This window comes from Rhododendron vialii, chromosome 5a (assembly GCF_030253575.1).
Source record: "Rhododendron vialii isolate Sample 1 chromosome 5a, ASM3025357v1".
Classification (NCBI taxonomy): Eukaryota; Viridiplantae; Streptophyta; class Magnoliopsida; order Ericales; family Ericaceae; genus Rhododendron; species Rhododendron vialii.
In genome coordinates, this window is record NC_080561.1 from 24,228,298 (window position 1) to 24,236,407 (window position 8,110).

An 8,110-nucleotide genomic window follows, 5' to 3' on the forward strand; every position below is an offset into this window, starting at 1 on the left:
GCGGACCTACCTTAGTTCTGCCGTCCAGCTCATCAAAACTTTTAAGGCTATCCGCGTCGAGCATATCGCCCTAGAGCAGAATGCCCACGCCGACGCACTCGCAGGGCTCGCCTCGGCCTGCTCCTCAGAACATCGATCTATTTCCTTCAGCGCGATAAGCCCAGTTTCGAGCTTGACATATTAAGCCACGAGGTCCTCAACATAGACCTCGGCCCAAGTTGGATGGATGAAATCATTGGTTACCTGCGTGATGACACCCTGCCTACCGACAAGAAAGACGCTCACCGACTCCGAAACAAAGCCGCTCTCTTCTGGCTCAACCCCAACTGCAAGCTTTACCGAAGATCATTTACCGGACCATACTTATTGGTTGTGCACCCACATCAAGTTCTGGGCATCATCGAAGAGCTTCATGCCGGCGACAGCGGTTGTCACTCTGGTGGACGATCCCTCGCCCACCGAGCCATCACTCAGGGATATTGGTGGCCGACAATGAAGAAGGATTCTGAAGAATTCGTCAAGCGTTGCAAGAGGTGTCAGATGTTCGCTCCCATTATCCATCAGCCGGCCCGGGACCTTAGCCCTCTCACCAGCCCTTGGCCCTTCTCCCAATGGGGCATGGATATCATTGGTAAGCTCCCAGTCGCTCCGGGTGGATTCAAGTTCCTCTTAATCGCAACCGATTATTTCTCGAAATGGGTCGAGGCCGAGCCCCTGGTCACCATTGAAGAAACAGACATCATTCGTTTCGTTTGGCGAAATATCATTTCATGCTTCGGTGTCCCTTTCGCCATTATTACAGACAACGGACGACAGTTTATCGGACAGAAATACCGAGCCCTATTAGACAAGTACGGCATCAAATGGGACACATCCACTCCGGCTTACCCCTAGGGCAACGGACAAGCCGAGGCTGCAAACAAGGCAATTTCATATGGGCTTAAGCGACGACTCGAATCACGACGAGGCAAGTGGGCCGAAGAGCTACCCAGGGTACTTTGGGGCTACCGTACTACACCTCGGCGATCCACCGGTCGCACTCCTTTCTCTTTGGCATTTGGGATGGAGGCGGTTATCCCTCTCCAAGTCGGACTCCCGACAATGCGTACAGAAAACTTTGATGAGTCGGTGAACAACAACAGCATTGCTTCGGACCTCGACTTAGCCGAAGAGGAACGTGACAACGTAAGGATCAAGCTCGCGTCGTACCAACAGGAGGTTGCAAAAGGCTACAACCGAAGCGTCCGCCTTAGGTCGTTCAAGCCTGACGATCTCATCTGAAAAAAAGTGGTGGAGAAGTCCAAAAAGCGAAAGCTAATGCCCAACTGGGAGGGCCCCTACCGAGTTCTCAAGCACCTCGAATCAGGAAACTATAAATTGGAGAAGCTGGATGGTTCCCCCATTGCTAAAACTTGGAATGCAAACAACCTGAAGAAGTTCTATGGATAGTACTCGGTTACCGAAGCCCAATTCATCTCTTTTATGTTGCATTTTCTTTTATGTTGCATTTCCTTTTAAATCTCAAAGGCAATTTGCTTATGTAATGACAGCACTCCAACAAGTTTGAATGAGAATTCTCTCTTTTTAGCACTACGTGTATCCTTTGCTGTTTAAATTACTTACACTCGGATCCGTTCTTGCCCGAACCGTTTTACACCGACTTCAGGGATATTGTTCTTCCGTAGGTGATAACCTTGGACAAAATTCCCACTAAGTCGCCCCGGTCTCTTCGGTCGTTTGGATTTCTGGTCACTCACTTTAAGGATACTCGGCTTCTTCCCGAGCCCCTTATACCGACCCACCAAAAGTCTCTCACTGCTCGGACTCACTGCGTCCCGAACCTGTGGCAGAAGCCATATCCCTTCGCGACTTTGGCCTACGTCCCCAAGCAGTACTACCATTTCGTGTCTACTCCTCGCTAGGCTTATTTTCGTTAACAAGCAGGGGCGTGAAAATCCAAAATTCAATAAATACTTGCTTTTGATTCCATAATTCGGTTCCTACCGACCCTCCCAAAAGCAGGGGCTTCAAATTAGGTCACTTTTCCCTGAATAAACATCTTTTTTTATGCTTGGCAAAACGCTTCGGTTAAACTTGTTTTACAACTTTTCAAGTCTCACCGAAGCAGGGGCATCGTCACCCAAACAGCAAACCAATCATACTAGCATTTCAAAGATAACATTTAGGAAAAGAAGACATTCATTCATAAGCAAAGTGAATAAAGTCAATCCTACCAAGGATCTAGCTTAAGCCAACTGTTCGGAGCCAATCCTACTCAACTATTACAACTTCGGAACGACAAGACTCCAAGTGTCTGGAGCTGTCCACGACAAAAAACAAGGAAAACATAACTACAGATTTCTTTGTTCTTCCAAACATATAAAAAAAAATATAAAAGCAGAGAGGGTGGTGGAGCCATGCCCTTCCCGTAACCCTTCGGTTGGAGCCACGGCGTCGAGACCGGTCCTGTCCTCAGAGGCTTGGAGCTCCTCAGGATTTGCCACGACCTCGTCTTCCTCCTCGGGCAAAAGGAGCTCTTCAGGAGGCACCTGGGGCACTGCTCGGAACTCTGAGTCTGCGGGGAGATCGAGTTTGCTTAACAGAGTTTCGTGGCCGAAGCGCACTCCATCCAAAAAGCGATCCGTGTATAGCTCGGCCTCGATCTCCCAAACCTGCTTCTTGTATTCCACCCCGGCCGCGTCCTATCCCTCATCATAACCTTTGTTCCGTGCGGCTTCAACCTCGCGAGCTCGGGTGGCACGCAAAGTAGTGGCATCTTCTTCGGCTTTGTCAGCTCTAGCTTCTGCAAGTACCCTCTCCTTGTCACATTTTTGGAAATCCGCAAGGTAGAGGTGACAAGCTTCCCGAGCAACCTTCAGGTCCTCCTCCTTTTGCCTGAGGTCTTTCTTCAGTTCCTCAATCTTTCTCTCCTGCTCCTGGCATCGGTCATTGACCACCAGTGCTCGAGAGCCAGCCTGTGAACAAAACCAGGGTGTTCAAGTTCAAATAAATAGATTAAAAGGAACAAGGTATAAGAGGCAATGATGATAGCAACTTACAGTGAAGAGGGCCTGCGCTATTTCGGCGGTTATGTCTTTGGTTAAGCCAGAGACAGCCCGTGCATCCCTTGGAAGTATGCTTCCCCTCAGCATCCCAAACGCAACCCCGAGGTTCTTAACACTGTCGGCATGGTGTATCTACCGACCAGCGAAGTGGCAAAATTTCGGAGCCCAGGGAAGCTCCCTCGGGTTGACCCATTCGCCACCCTCTTCCCTAGCATTCCCTGGTCTGCCAGTCTGCTCTTCCTCCTCGGGGATCTCAATAGTTTCCTGGCCTTCTCTTCGGCCATCCCTTCGGTCCTCGAACCATGGCCTCTTCTCCGGGGGCTTATGGGGGGAAGCGGGAGGCGCCCTTGAAGTTCCTGCGCCGGGCGTGCCGGTAACGGAGCCACGGCCTCGCCCCCTTAGCCTTCGGCGTCTCAAGTCCAACACCTCGCGAGTACCTCGGCTCGACATTTCAGCGCTTAACCCAGTTCTCTCCGGCGTCTCTCGGTCAATCTCCTCGCGAATGACGCCCCGGGGCGAGGATGTGCTTCCCTCGGCTTCGGGTTCTCCGCTTGCCCTCCTTTCTCCTCTTCCCGCTCTTCCTTCACCTCTGCCGGCTCTCCCTTCTCGGCCTCGTCCCCGGCTTGCCCTTGGAACGCCTTGTTGTCTCGGCTTCTTCTTCAAAAAGCTGGTATAGGAGGCCACGTAACCGAGCAGGTCAGGAGCGAAGCGGCTTGTTATTGGAATTGCGTAGGCGGTTGTGATCTGTGCCCGAACGGCTCTCTCCCAAAGCGCCTGCATGACGCCCTCAGCTGCATGAATAAAACGCCAGTCAGTACATGCAAAATGCTGCAAGATATATGAAAAATGTATCGAAGATAAACTTTTACCGACCGGGGGACCCGTTTTCGAACCGAACCGTGGTGGTTGTATCCACTCTCTCCCCGGGACCGAACATGAAGTTCCCGGTCACCGAGACGTATATACTCGCCCACTCTTCTGAGTCGGGTAGATGATCGATCAAGAACGTATCGTACCCTGTTCGGCAGGACAGGTAGTACCTCTCATGCTCGCGGTTGACTTCTAGTAGGTAGACCCCAAAGAGCTCTTCCAACCCGAAGGTCAAATTGTACTGCCTTCTCAGCTCTATGATGCTGGTTATGATTCGGTACGAATTTACCGTGAGCTAGGTGGAGGTAAGGTTGGGGTCCGGAGGACTCGTCGGACGAATTGGTGGAGGGGAAATCTAACTCCCCCCTCGGTTATTGCCATCAAGGGAAAGATCAGCGCCCTTTCTCGATGTGGGAGATCCCTAGGGTCGTTGTTCGGTAGAAGGCGAACCTCAACGTCGGGAGGAACGCTATAGACCCGTTTGAATTCCGCGTAGGCGGCCGGTGTACCATCAAAATACTGGTTCCGGTAGGGACAGGGCCTCATTGGCCTCCTTCGTCCCCGAACCTCTTCTGGGGCATCAGCGAATGGCCCTGGCCCATGGTCCGAAGTGCTAGGGGCCTCTGTCATACTCGGGTCAAAAGTGGTTATCCTCTGCGGGGTTCTCGAAGGATCAAAGGGCTCAATGAAGTCAATCGGAGTTCAGTTTAAGGCTCGGGAGTGGATCTCCTCAAAAATTTCCTCGAAACTGGCGGAAGAAATCGAGCTACTGGAACTGTCCGAGGAGAGTTCAATGACCATTCGCTCCTGCCTAGCAAGGAAAAGAATGTGTAAAAACCCGTTAGCTATGTGCTCAGGGAAAATCATTGACAAAGAAGGTCATCTCTCCTCGGAGCTCATTCTCTTCGCCCCTCATCAGGATCTTCTTCCTCGGTTAGGACCCTAAAGGTTTGGAGCTATTCCTATAGTCTCGGGATGAATATAGGCCTCGGGAAGAATTTAGGCCTCGGGAAGAATATGGACTTCAGGCGAAGCAAGAACAGCGCTAGAGATTCCCCGCGCAGCCGCAGACCAGAGGCGGCGGGAAGTGGTCCGATGGTAATGCACGATTAAAACAGCGAGAAACTTTAAAAAAATGGTCAAAACGTGAAGTTTCAAGGGAAAAGATCAACATACCACAATCTTGCGACGATATTTGTGGCCAAACTGCTCAAAATCACGATTGAAAGCTGGAAGCGGACGGCAGCGGCGGTTCATCTTCAGAAGCGGAGGAAAAGTAATCGCCCCACTTCTGTCTCTCCTATTTATAATGGGAGAGGTGGAGGGCTGCGCGGGAAACGAAGCATCGTGCACCGAGCCGTCAGATCTTCGACGCGTGTTATCATCGGACGGCCAGTATCAGAGGCTTTGCACCGAGATCAGGCGCCGGATATTCAAACCATAGGCGTAATGACGCGTGTCACCGAAGCGACGTTTCGTACCAATCAACTGACATGACACGTGCCGAGGCAGCTTTCCTCTTCTGAGACTTCGGCAACTGCTGACACGTGGTTATCGTTGCTGGGGCAGGTTGGACAGAATCTACCGAGGCAAATGTACTTTTCAGTAGCCCTCTGGAAAAGAGATCAAGGCATGACATCTCGTGCAGTGAGGTCAAGACCCTGAAGCAGGGATGCAAGGCTCCAGAGGCTTGAGGGGCTATTATGGTGGCCTTGGTTGTTGTGTCGGTAACGGTCCGAGGCGTATCGAATCTATGCCTTGTGAGTTTCGGTACGTGATAACGGATTTGACCGTGTGCTCGGTATAACGCTCGGTGCATTGCTTCGAAGCGTGCTTCGGCTTAAAGGCCTTGGGAGTGCTCCGCGTGTGGTGGTTATATCAGCTTGGTCCCCCTTTTACCACGTGTCAATAGCAATCATTTGGATCAGGACGTGCTCTGTGGCCGTTCTCCTCCCGCGTCATGTATGACGTCACCCGAGGCGGTCACCCGAGCGTATGCCCCACGCATTGGCTTGAAGGCCAAGGAACCCTAGGTCTATAAATATGAAGGGATGCTCATTGAGAGAGGTATGCTTTTTTGCCCCAACTCTAGACCTAATTTCCACCCCGGAGATCTGACTTGATCGTCGGAGGGTCATTGGGCTATCTCAGCCCTAGTGACTTGTTGCAGGTCGCGTCGCAGGAGCAGCGGAGCTGAGGAAGGACCCCAGCCGGGATCTTGGCCTAGGTCCCACACTATCATTCTTTAGGATTAAAACCTAATCTCCAAAAAAGTCAGCTCTTCTTCTCTGGGGTTGGTATAGAGCTGAAAACTGCTATCTTAAATATCCTACCTATCCCTGAGGGATCTTTGCCAGTCAAGTATCTTGGAGTGCCTCTTATATCCACTAGATTGAGGTATGAGGATTGTGTCATCCTCAAAGAAAGAACCTAAAAACAAATAGAGAGCTGGTCTAATAAAACTCTTTCATTTGGTGGACGAGCTTTGTTGATTCAGTCAGTTCTCTTCAGCATGCAAACATACTGGTGCTCTTTGTTCATTCTTCCCCATAAAATCTTGCAGGAAGCGGAGGCATTACTAAGGGCTTTTCTTTGGTCAGGTCTATTACTTAAAAAAACTGGGGCAAAGGTGAAGTGGTTGGAAGTCTGTACCCCTAAATCTGAAGGAGGACTAGGTTTCAAGTCCTTGAAGTTATGGAACAAGACTACAATGCTGCGACACCTGTGGGCCTTGAGCAAAAAGGAGGAAACTCTTTGGGTCCAATGGATTCATAGTTACATTATTAAAAGCCGCAACTTCTGGCATATGCCTATCCCAAATGATTGTTCTTGGACAGTTAGAAAATTGATGAAACTAAGGAATTTGGGGCAGAACTTTGTTAAACATTCTATCGGAAACGGGCAAGCCACCTTCATTTGGCTTGATAATTGGCATCCAAATGGTCCCCTCTACAAACTCTTCGATGACAGGTCTTTATCTAGACTTGGTTCCTTTTTATATGATAAAGCTAGTTCTTATATTGTGAATGGTGAGTGGCACTGGCCTAGGGCCAGAAACAGGACAATTCAGCAGATTCAACCCTCAACCCCTATTTTTACTTTGGGGGATAGAGATGATCTGATTACTTGGTCCATCTCTTCTACTGGTCTTTATTCTACCAAACATACATGGGAAGCTATAAGGAACAAAAGCCCAAAGGTACGATGGTCTTCCTTTGTCTGGTATTCCCAAAATGTTCCAATATGGGCTTTTATTCTTTGGGTTGCTTGCCTTAAGAGGCTTGCTACTAGAGACAGGCTCAAGAGGTGGGGTATACAAATTGATTCCCTCTACATTCTCTACTCTCAAACTGAGGAATCTGCAGCTCATCTTTTCTTTGACTGCCATTTTTCTAGGCAGATTTGGGATTCTATTCTTAACAAGTTTCAGATTCATAGGCCAGCTAGTAAATGGGAGGATGAACTAAACTGGGCTCTCAATTTCAGTACAGGGATAGCTTTTTGGGCTCTTACATTCAAGCTAGCTTTTGCCGCTGAGGTGTACTTTATTTAGCTTGAAAGGAACTCTCGAGTGTTTGGTGGGGGCTCTAAGAATCCTAATGAAATCTTGGCCTGCATTCAAGATAATTTGAGGCATAGAATCTGTACTTGGAGGAATATCCCTACCACAGTTGAGAACCAAAGTATTTGTTCTCTTTGGCATTTCTCTTCTAAAATGTTGGGGAATTCTGTCCCTTAGGGGTTCTGAAGTTTAGTAATTTGTTGTAGGCTTTCTTTGTAAAGTTTGATTGTAATGGGGTTCCTCCCCTGAGTTTTTGCTTGGTTGGCTATAAATGCATCATTTACCCAAAAAAAAAAATTTGAAGAGTAAGAATAGAGTAGTTTATGATGTACTCGAATTGTAGTCTATCCACTCATGTTAACTATAAAAGTTTTATAATGCACCATTTACAATTTATTTAATTGGAAGAAGTATTTTTATTCAATAATATTTTGTCTACATTATTCAATTATGTTCACACACATTTTCTCGAAGTCATGCACAACTCTTAAAAAAGCCCGAAGCAGTTCGGGTCTGAACCCAAGCCCAAGCCCAGATATGTTGGGGCCTCAAGCTAGGCCTGGGCTAGATTTTTAAGTTTGGCCCAACCCATCCTGATTTATTGCAAGAGCCT